We start from the raw sequence: 11665 nt of genomic DNA, 5'->3' as shown, positions 1-11665 counted from the left end.
GATATTCGATTTACAGAGTGCCTGTTCTAATTCCTGATACGCCCTTTCCATTGCCTTCTGTCAAAGGCACCCTCTTTCACCAAACTTCTTCGCTCCATATCATCCTTCACCTTATTATTATTATTATTATTATTATTATTATTATTATTATTATTACTTGCTAGGCTACAACCCTAGTTGGAAAAGCAGAATGCTATAAGCCCAGGGGCCCCAACAGGGAAAATAGCCCAGTGAGGAAAGGAAACAATGGGAAATAAACTATTTTAAGAAGTGTAACAACATTAAAACAAATATTTCTTATATAAACTATAAAAACTTTAACAAAACAAGAGGTAGAGAAATCAGATAGAATAGAGTGCCTGAGTGTACCCTCGCTATCTAATTCTCTGTCTCCCTCTCGATCTTCCTCCTCTAACAGGTTCCCTCATCAAGTCCACCTCACTACCTCCCTCCCCGCCACACCATCTCAGTCGTGACACTCCTATCACCTCTGTAATGTTTACTACGCCTACCATTCTTCTTATTTCATAATTTTTCAATCTTCCAAGCAGTGATATTTCTATAATCAACCTCGGCATTCTCATCTCTGTTCTCTCGAGCTTTCCTTCCTCTTTTTGTCTTAGAGCTCACATTTCCGATGTATATATTAACATTGGGTCTTATTACTGTGCTATACATCTTGAATTTTAACTTGATCGGCATTTTCTTATCACATACCACTTCCGGTACCTTCCTCCACTTCCCCAAAGGCTGCTTTTATCATATTCTGAATTTCAGCCTCACCTCCTCCCTCCTGATTTATAGTAATTCACAAATATTAAAAAAAAAAAAATTCCAGCTGTTTTATAACCAAGCATCTTCAAGTAAGGCTATCTTGTCCCTACATTCTTTACTACTGACCATAACCTCTGTCACTTTTCCAAAGATTCCTACCACTCTGCAACCCTTCTCTTTAAGTCTTCATCATTTTCAGCGGTCATCACCAAATTATCTGTATGTGGCAACCTACAACTCTTCATTTCTCATCTCCTCACTTAACACCTACTTTGGCTGCAGCTGCATTGCTATCTGTGTTTTACATAAGGTCAAGCGGTACGACAGACAAGTATTTAAGTGATGTTCGAACGTGTGAACGGGGTATTTAGTTATCGAACACGTTCGTCGAACGGGTCGAAGAAAGTCCGTTCTCGTCTGACTTTTGTGGGCGGGGCTGCATTGCCCACATACCTTATGCATTTGCAACTGACTCCACCTCTTCGAACCGTTTGAGAAGCAGGTTCGACAACCGGGTTCGACGAACCGTTTGACCGTGTCGACCCCGCTTCAAATCCATCCCCTCCTGTTCAACTTCTCTAACATTGCATACCCTATTAAGCCTACTAAAAAAGTAGTTGTTTATTTCCGTTTGTTAGCATCAGTTTGTATAGGCAGTTAATTCTAATAAGGCTCGATACTACACAGTATTCTAAAAGCTTGATTCCAGTTATGACCAGATTGTGGAATGATCTTCTTAATAAGTGGAACTATCAAAGTTCAAATTTGCAGGGAATGTTTTTATGTTGAACAGACTGACATAAGTCTCTCTTTATAGTTTATATACGAAGGATCTATTTTAATGTTGTTATTGTTCTTAAAATATTTTATATTTATTGTTCATTACTTCTCTTGTAGTTTATTTATTACTTTATTTCCTTTCCTTACCGGGCTAATTTTTCCCTGTTGGAGCCATTGGGCTTATAGCATCCTTCTTTTTAAAATAGGGTTGTAGAATAGCTAATAATAATAATAATAATAATAATAATAATAATAATAATAAGAAGAAGAAGAAAAAGAAGAAGAAGAATTCAATTGAGTAAACATAACTCGCAAAGTAGGAAAAGTCTGACCGTGCTTGGCTGCTTGCAGTCTCTACCCTGAGCAAGGCAGGATAGTCCCGACTCTCGACTATCACTCTCCCAGTCTCCCACAATAAGTTATTGTTAATGGGATCAGTTTTCAGGAGCTTTTTTATGGTCATAGTTGTCACACACACACACACACACAGAGAGAGAGAGAGAGAGAGAGAGAGAGAGAGAGAGAGAGAGAGAGAGAGAGAGAGAGAGAGGCGCTTCAAAATGTGTTGAAAGCTATTTCTTTCTGTAGGGGATTTTTTACACACGGTGTATATGAGAACGAGCCACTAACCAGCTGCAACCTTAGCTGAAAGGGCAGATTTCCACAACTTATATTTAACAATAATACCGTGAAAAAAATTACTAGTTTAGGCACCGCTTGAGGTTTAGAATGTCTGTCAGGCAGCAATGACGTAAGAGAACGATGCTTGCCGGGAGATATCGAGAGAGGCATCTTGGGCATGTGTCCAACAGCAATGCCCTGAGGGGGACAATGGTTTCAAGTAGGTACAGTGATAATGGCGTTTGCAGAATAATAAACCATTATATACAGTGAAATTCAAATTGCATACTTCGAGCTGTTATGCTGAGAATAAATAAATGTTGAGTGTATGCTTACCATCTGGATTCTTCGGAGGTTTAAAGGCTGCTCACGAGTGGCAGAGACAAGGGACAGTGACAATGTCCTAGCTACCAGGACAAAGCCGTAGAGACTGGCTATGTATCCATATGATCAGCGTCCAAGATCCTCTGCACCCATGCTAGGACCAGGGAGTGCTAGGCAATGGCTGTTGATGACTCAGCAAGTAGACCTATTGAGCTTGAGCGGATTTGAACCCCAGTCCGTTGGTCACCGGGCAAGGACGTTACCAATAGGTATTACATCTTTTGTATTATTTGTGAGCATCATGAAAGACCATTGGAATAAGAATCAGAACAGTTTAGAAATTAGGTAGATCTTTTGGCTTAAAATTAAGATGATTTCTTTATATTTTATTAGTTAAAACTAATTCACTAATGCAGTTTACTAATGACGCATTTACCCAGATAATGTCACAATAAAGTCATTTTTAAACACTTTGGTTGATGTAGAGTATCCGAAATTATGTAATTAGCAAAATGCAATTCTAATTTGCAAAATAATAAATTTATGGCTTTCTCAAGATTGCATTTCCTACTTTTGACATTTCAATTTTATTGTTTGGTTACGAATTTTTACTAAGCAAAAAATCATTGCTTGATCTTAATATCAGGAACTTGGATTTGAGTTCGTTTGATCAGTCATTCATACCATTCACTTCCTGACAGTAGTAGATCAATTATAGTCCCATTCATTTCTTCAAGTAGTAGGCCTAGTCCCATTCACTTCTTCAAAGTAGTCGACCTAGTCCCATTCACTTCTTCAAAGTAGTAGACCTAGTCCCCTTCACTTCTTCAAAGTAGTAGACCTAGTCCCCTTCACTTCTTCAAGTATTAGACCTAGTCCCATTCACTTCTTCAAAGTAATAGATCTAGTCCTATTCACTTCTTCAAAGTAATAGACCTAGTCCCATTCACTTCTTCAAAGTAGTTGACCTAGTCCCATTCACTTCTTCAAAGTAGTAGACCTAGTCCCATTCACTTCTTCAAAGTAGTCGACCTTGTCTCATTCACTTCTTCAAAGTAGTAGACCTAGTCCCATTCACTTCTTCAAGTAGTAGACCTAGTCCCATTCACTTCTTCAAAGTAGTAGACCTAGTCCCATTCACTTCTTCAAAGTAGTAGACCTAGTCCCATTCACTTCTTAAAGTAGTAGACCTAGTCCCATTCACTTCTTCAAGTAGTAGTTCTAGTCTCATTCACTTCAGGTAGTAGGCCTACTCCCATTCACTTCTTCAAAGTAGTAGACCTAGTCCCATTCACTTCTTCAAAGTAGTCGACCTTGTCCCATTCACTTCTTCAAAGTAGTAGACCTAGTCCAATTCACTTCTTCAAAGTAGTAGACCTAGTCCCATTCACTTCTTAAAAGTAGTAGACCTAGTCCCATTCACTTCTTCAAGTAGTAGTTCTAGTCTCATTCACTTCAGGTAGTAGGCCTACTCCCATTCACTTCTTCAAAGTAGTAGACCTAGTCCTATTCACTTCTTTAAAGTATAGACCTAGTCCCATTCACTTCTTCAAGTAGTAGTCCTAGTCCCATTCACTTCAAGTAGTAGACATAGTCCCATTCACTTCTTCAGAGTATTAGACTTAGTCTCAGTCACTTCTTCAAAGTAGTAGACCTAATCTTATTTACTTCTTCAAAGTAGTAGACATAGTCTTCTTGTGCATCTACTGGGGACTTTTAACTTAGCTTCTGTTCTTTACTTGTAAAAGAAAGGTACTTTATTTTTACCCTCATTCAACTGAGTACCAATTTTTAGTGTCGAGATGCTCGTAACAGAGTCTGCCTGAATAACAAAGCTATACCGGATTCGAATGACGTGTCTATGAAAACATTAACGGGTTCCAACGTGACCGGGAAATCCTTCAAAATAATATAATCACTCCTTTTCCAATCCAGTTATAGAAAGGAAGAAATGTTTGAGACTGTAAATTCTACAATAATAAAGCTCTTAATATGCTTGTACAGTATTCAGGATTAACCTACACTTAAATGTTGCTAGATAATACTTATTGTACCTTGAGGATTATTCAATAAATATCAACGCAAACCAAGTATAAATATATATTTGCCTTTAGTAATTATAAATCAGGTTCCAGTCAGTGTTATTAGTAACAAGCATTCGTTGAGAATTCAGAGTATTACAAATAAAATCATCCTTAGACTAAAATACAGTGAAGAACACACTAAGCAAAGAACATTTAATTCCCATTTGTTTGAAAAAAAAAAAAAGAAAAAAAAATGAAGCTCTTGCTTAATTGGTGGGATACGTTTTATATTTACTTAAAAAAATCAACTTGATAAAACAAGCGTGGCATATGTACTGGGGGATCATTTGTTTATATAGTGACACTCATTTAGTTAATGAGATTTTTTATATACAGTATGTACATACCAACACTTGGTATAGAACCCAACAAAGGAAGGGAAGATGTTTTCTGAGAATAGGGGGAATTTGATAAACGATTAGCATTTGGAGGACATTTCAATTTTGAATTGCAGCAACTCCATGAGGGGATAACCCTTACAGATATGCTAAGAGATACTGTGAGATATGTGTAAATAACAGCAATTTCATGAAGAAATAACTTTCACAGAGGTACCTAAAAATATTTTCCGCGAGATATCTTGAGATATTACTGTGTGTGTGAGAGAGACCATAACACCATGATGAAATAACTCGAAAAAAACTGGGAGATGTTGTGTGTGTAAATGACATCAATTCTGTGAAGTGATATCGAGTGTGTAAATGACAGTAGCTATATGAGGGAACAACCCTCACACAGATACTGAGATGTATTTTGTGTGTGAATCTCAGCAACTCTATGAGGGAATAACCCTCACACAGATACTGAGATGTATTTTGTGTGTGAATCACAGCAACTCTATGAGGGAATAACCCTCACACAGATACTGAGATGTATTTTGTGTGTGAATCTCAGCAACTCTATGAGGGAACAACCCTCACACAGATACTGAGAGGTATTTTGTGTGTGAATCACAGCAACTCTATGAGGGAACAACCCTCACACAGATACTGAGAGGTAATTTGTGTGTGAATCACAGCAACTCTATGAGGAAACAACCCTCACACAGATACTGAGAGGTAAGTTGTGTGTGAATCACAGCAACTCTATGAGGAAACAACCCTCACACAGATACTGAGAGGTAATTTGTGTGTGAATCTCAGCAACTCTATGAGGGAACAACCCTCACACAGATACTGAGAGGTATTTTGTGTGTGAATCTCAGCAACTCTATGAGGGAACAACCCTCACACAGATACTGAGAGGTATTTTGTGTGTGAATCACAGCAACTCTATGAGGGAACAACCCTCACACAGATACTGAGAGGTATTTTGTGTGTGAATCACAGCAACTCTATGAGGGAACAACCCTCACACAGATACTGAGAGGTATTTTGTGTGTGAATCACAGCAACTCTATGAGGGAACAACCCTCACACAGATACTGAGAGGTATTTTGTGTGTGAATCACAGCAACTCTATGAGGGAATAACCCTCACACAGATACTGAGGTGTATTTTGTGTGTGTGAATCACAGTAACTCTATGAGGGAATAACCCTCACACAGATAGTGAGGTGTATTTTGTGTGTGTGAATCACAGTAACTCTATGAGGGAATAACCCTCACACAGATAGTGAGGTGTATTTTGTGTGTGTGAATCACAGCAACTCTATGAGGGAATAACCCTCACACAGATACTGAGGTGTATTTTGTGTGTGTGAATCACAGCAACTCTATGAGGGAATAACCCTCACACAGATACTGAGGTGTATTTTGTGTGTGTGAATCACAGTAACTCTATGAGGGAATAACCCTCACACAGATAGTGAGGTGTATTTTGTGTGTGTGAATCACAGTAACTCTATGAGGGAATAACCCTCACACAGATAGTGAGGTGTATTTTGTGTGTGTGAATCACAGCAACTCTATGAGGGAATAACCCTCACACAGATAGTGAGGTGTATTTTGTGTGTGTGAATCACAGTAACTCTATGAGGGAATAACCCTCACACAGATAGTGAGGTGTATTTTGTGTGTGTGAATCACAGCAACTCTATGAGGGAATAACCCTCACACAGATACTGAGGTGTATTTTGTGTGTGTGAATCACAGCAACTCTATGAGGGAATAACCCCCACAAAGATACTGAGGTGTATTTTGTGTGTGTGAATCACAGCAACTCTATGAGGAAATAACCCCCACAAAGATACTGAGGTGTATTTTGTGTGTGAATCACAGCAACTCTATGAGGAAATAACCCTCACAAAGATACTGAGATGTATTTTGTGTGTGAATCACAGCAACTCTATGAGGGAATAACCCTCACACAGATACTGAGATGTATTTTGTGTGTGAATCACAACTCTATGAGGGAATAACCCTCATAAAGATACTGAGAGGTAATTTGTGTGTGAATCACAGCAACTCTATGAGGAAATAACCCTCACACAGATACTGACAGGTATTTTGTGTGTGAATCACAGCAACTCTATAAGGGAATAACCCTCACAAAGACACTGAAAGATAATTTGTGTGTGAATCACAGCAACTCTATGAGGAAATAAACCTCACACAGATACTGAGAGGTATTTTGTTTGTGAATCACAGTAACACTATGAGGGAATAACTCTCACACAGATACTGAGATGTATTTTGTTTGTGAATCGCAGCAACTCTATGAGGAAATAACCCTCACACAGATACTGAGAGGTATTTTCTGTGTGAATCACAGCAACTCTATGAGGGAATAACCCTCACAAAATACTGAGAGGTATTTTGTTTGTGAATCACAACAACTCTATGAGGGAATAACCCTCACAAAGATACTGAGAGGTATTTTGTTTGTGAATCACAGCAACTCTATGAAGGTATAACCCTCACACAGATACTGAGAGGTAATTTGTGTGTAAATCACAGCAAATCTATGAGGAAATAACCCTCACAAAGATACTGAGAGGTAATTTGTTTGTGAATCACAGCAACTCTATGAGGGAATAACCCTCACAAAGATACTGGGAGGTATTTTGTTTGTGAATCACAGCAACTCTATGAGGGAATAACCCTCACAAAGATACTGAGATGTATTTTGTGTGTGAATCACAGCAACTCTATGAAGGTATAACCCTCACACAGATACTGAGAGGTATTTTGTGTGTAAATCACAGCAAATCTCTAAAGGAAATAACCCTCACAAACATACTGAGAGGTATTTTGTTTGTGAATCACAGCAACTCTATGAGGGAATAACCCTCACAAAGATACTGGGAGGTATTTTGTTTGTGAATCACAGCAACTACATGAGGAAATAACCCTCACAAAGATACTGAGAGGTATTTTGTTTGTGAATCACAGCAACTCTATGAGGAAATAACCCTCACAAAGATACTGAGAGGTATTTTGGGTGTGAATCACAGCAACTCTATGAGGAAATAACCCTCACAAAGATACTGAGAGGTATATTGTGTGTGAATCACAGCAACTCTATGAGGAAATGACCCTCACAAAATACTGAGAGGTATTTTGTTTGTGAATCACAGCAACTCTATGAGGGAATAACCCTCACAAAGATACTGAGAAGTATTTTGTTTGTGAATCACAGCAACTCTATGAGGAAATAACCCTCACAAAGATACTGAGAGGTATTTTGTGTGTGAATCACAGCAACTCTATGAGGGAATAACCCTCACAAAGATACTGAGAGGTATTTTGTTTGTGAATCACAGCAACTCTTTGAGGGAATAACCCTCTCACAGATACTGAGATGTATTTTGTTTGTGAATCACAGCAACTCTATGAGGGTATAACCCTCACACAGATACTGAGAGGTAATTTGTGTGTGAATCAGAGCAACTCTATGAGGAAATAACCGTCACAAAGATACTGAGAGGTATTTTGTTTGTGAATCACAGCAACTCTATGACGAAATAACCCTCACAAAGATACTGAGATGTATTTTGTTTGTGAATCACAGCAACTCTATGAGGGTATAACCCTCACACAGATACTGAGAGGTAATTTGTGTGTGAATCAGAGCAACTCTATGAGGAAATAACCGTCACAAAGATACTGGGAGGTATTTTGTTTGTGAATCACACCAACTCTATGAGGAAATAACCCTCACAAAGATACTGAGAGGTATTTTGTTTGTGAATCACAGCAACTCTATGAAGAAATAACCCTCACAAAGATACTGAGAGTTATTTTGTGTGTGAATCACAGCAACTCTATGAGGAAATAACCCTCACAAAGATACTGAGAGGTATATTGTGTGTGAATCACAGCAACTCTATGGGGGAACAACCCTCACAAAGATACTGAGAGGTATTTTGTTTGTGAATCACAGCAACTCTATGAGGGAATAACCCTCACAAAGATACTGAGAGGTATTTTGTTTGTGAATCACAGCAACTCTATGAGGAAATAACCCTCACAAAGATACTGAGAGGTATTTTGTGTGTGAATCACAGCAACTCTATGAGGAAATAACCCTCACAAAGATACTGAGAGGTATTTTGTGTGTGAATCACAGCAACTCTATGAGGAAATAAACCTCACAAAGATACTGAGATGTATTTTGTTTGTGAATCACAGCAACTCTATAAGGGAATAACCCTCACACAGATACTGAGATGTATTTTCTGTGTGAATCACAGCAACTCTATGAGGGAATAACCCTCACAAAGATACTGAGAGGTATTTTGTTTGTGAATCACAGCAACTCTATGAGGAAATAACCCTCACAAAATACTGAGAGGTATTTTGTTTGTGAATCACAGCAACTCTATGAGGGAATAACCCTCACAAAGATACTGAGAGGTATTTTGTTTGTGAATCACAGCAACTCTATGAGGAAATAACCCTCACAAAGATACTGAGAGGTATTTTGTTTGTGAATCACAGCAACTCTATGAGGGAATAACCCTCACAAAGATACTGAGAGGTATTTTGTGTGTGAATCTTAGCAACTCTATGAGGGAATAACCCTCACAAAGATACTGAGAGGTATTTTGTGTGTGAATCACAGCAACTCTATGAGAAAATAAACCTCACAAAGATACTGAGATGTATTTTGTTTGTGAATCACAGCAACTCTATGAGGGAATAACCCTCACAAAGATACTGAGAGGTATTTTGTGTGTGAATCGCAGTAACTCTATGAGGGAATAACCCTCAAAAAGATACTGACAGGTATTTTGTGTGTGAATCACAGCAACTCTATGAGAAAATAAACCTCACAAAGATACTGAGATGTATTTTGTTTGTGAATCACAGCAACTCTATGAGGGAATAACCCTCACAAAGATACTGAGAGGTATTTTGTGTGTGAATCTTAGCAACTCTATGAGGGAATAACCCTCACAAAGATACTGAGAGGTATTTTGTTCGTGAATCACAGCAACTCTATGAGGAAATAACCCTCACAAAATACTGAGAGGTATTTTGTTTGATAATCACAGCAACTCTATGCGGAAATAACCCTCACAAAGATACTGAGAGGTATTTTGTTTGTGAATCACAGCAACTCTATGAGGAAATAAACCTCACAAAGATACTGAGATGTATTTTGTTTGTGATTCACAGCAACTCTATAAGGGAATAACCCTCACACAGATACTGAGATGTATTTTGTGTGTGAATCGCAGTAACTCTATGAGGAAATAACCCTCACAAAGATACTGAGATGTATTTTGTTTGTGATTCACAGCAACTCTATAAGGGAATAACCCTCACAAAGATACTGAGAGGTATTTTGTGTGTGAATCACAACAACTCTATGAGGAAATAACCCTCACAAAATACTGAGAGGTATTTTGTTTGTGAATTACAGCAACTCTATGCGGAAATAACCCTCACAAAGATACTGAGAGGTATTTTGTTTGTGAATCACAGCAACTCTATGAGGAAATAAACCTCACAAAGATACTGAGATGTATTTTGTTTGTGAATCACAGCAACTCTATGAGGGAATAACCCTCACAAAGATACTGAGAGGTATTTTGTGTGTGAATCACAGCAACTCTATGAGGGAATAACCCTCACACAGATACTGAGAGGTATTTTGTGTGTGAATCACAGCAACTCTATGAGGGAATAACCCTTACAAAGATACTGAGAGGTATTTTGTTTGTGAATCACAACAACTCTATGAGGGAATAACCCTCACACAGATACTGAGATGTATTTTGTTTGTGAATCACAGCAACTCTATGAGGGTATAACCCTCACACAGATACTGAGAGGTAATTTGTGTGTGAATCACAGCAACTCTATGAGGAAATAACCCTCACAAAGATGCTGAGAGGTATTTTGTTTGTGAATCACAGCAACTCTATGACGAAATAACCCTCACAAAGATACTGAGCTGTATTTTGTGTGTGAATCACAGCAACTCTATGAGGAAATAACCCTCACAAAGATACTGAGAGGTATATTGTGTGTGAATCACAGCAACTCTATGAGGAAATAACCCTCACAAAGATACTGGGAGGTATTTTATTTTTGAATCACAGCAACTCTATGAGGAAATAACCCTCACAAAGATACTGAGAGGTATTTGGTTTGTGAATCAAAGCAACTCTATGAGGAAATAACCCTCACAAAGATACTGAGATGTATTTTGTGTGTGAATCACAGCAACTCTATGAGGAAATAACCCTCACAAAGATACTGAGAGGTATATTGTGTGTGAATCACAGTAACTCTATGAGGAAATAACCCTCACAAAATACTGAGAGGTATTTTGTTTGTGAATCACAGCAACTCTATGAGGGAATAACCCTCACAAAGATACTGAGAGGTATTTGGTTTGTGAATCACAGCAACTCTATGAGGGAATAACCCTCACAAAGATACTGAGAGGTATTTTGTGTGTGAATCACAGCAACTCTATGAGGAAATAACCCTCACAAAGATACTGGGAGGTATTTTATTTTTGAATCACAGCAACTCTATGAGGAAATAACCCTCACAAAGATACTGAGAGGTATTTGGTTTGTGAATCAAAGCAACTCTATGAGGAAATAACCCTCACAAAGATACTGAGATGTATTTTGTGTGTGAATCACAGCAACTCTATGAGGAAATAACCCTCACAAAGATACTG

This window comes from Palaemon carinicauda, chromosome 2 (assembly GCF_036898095.1).
Source record: "Palaemon carinicauda isolate YSFRI2023 chromosome 2, ASM3689809v2, whole genome shotgun sequence".
Lineage (NCBI taxonomy): Eukaryota > Metazoa > Arthropoda > Malacostraca > Decapoda > Palaemonidae > Palaemon > Palaemon carinicauda.
The sequence above is the reverse complement of the archived record's forward strand: the minus strand, read 5'-3'. Positions refer to the sequence as shown.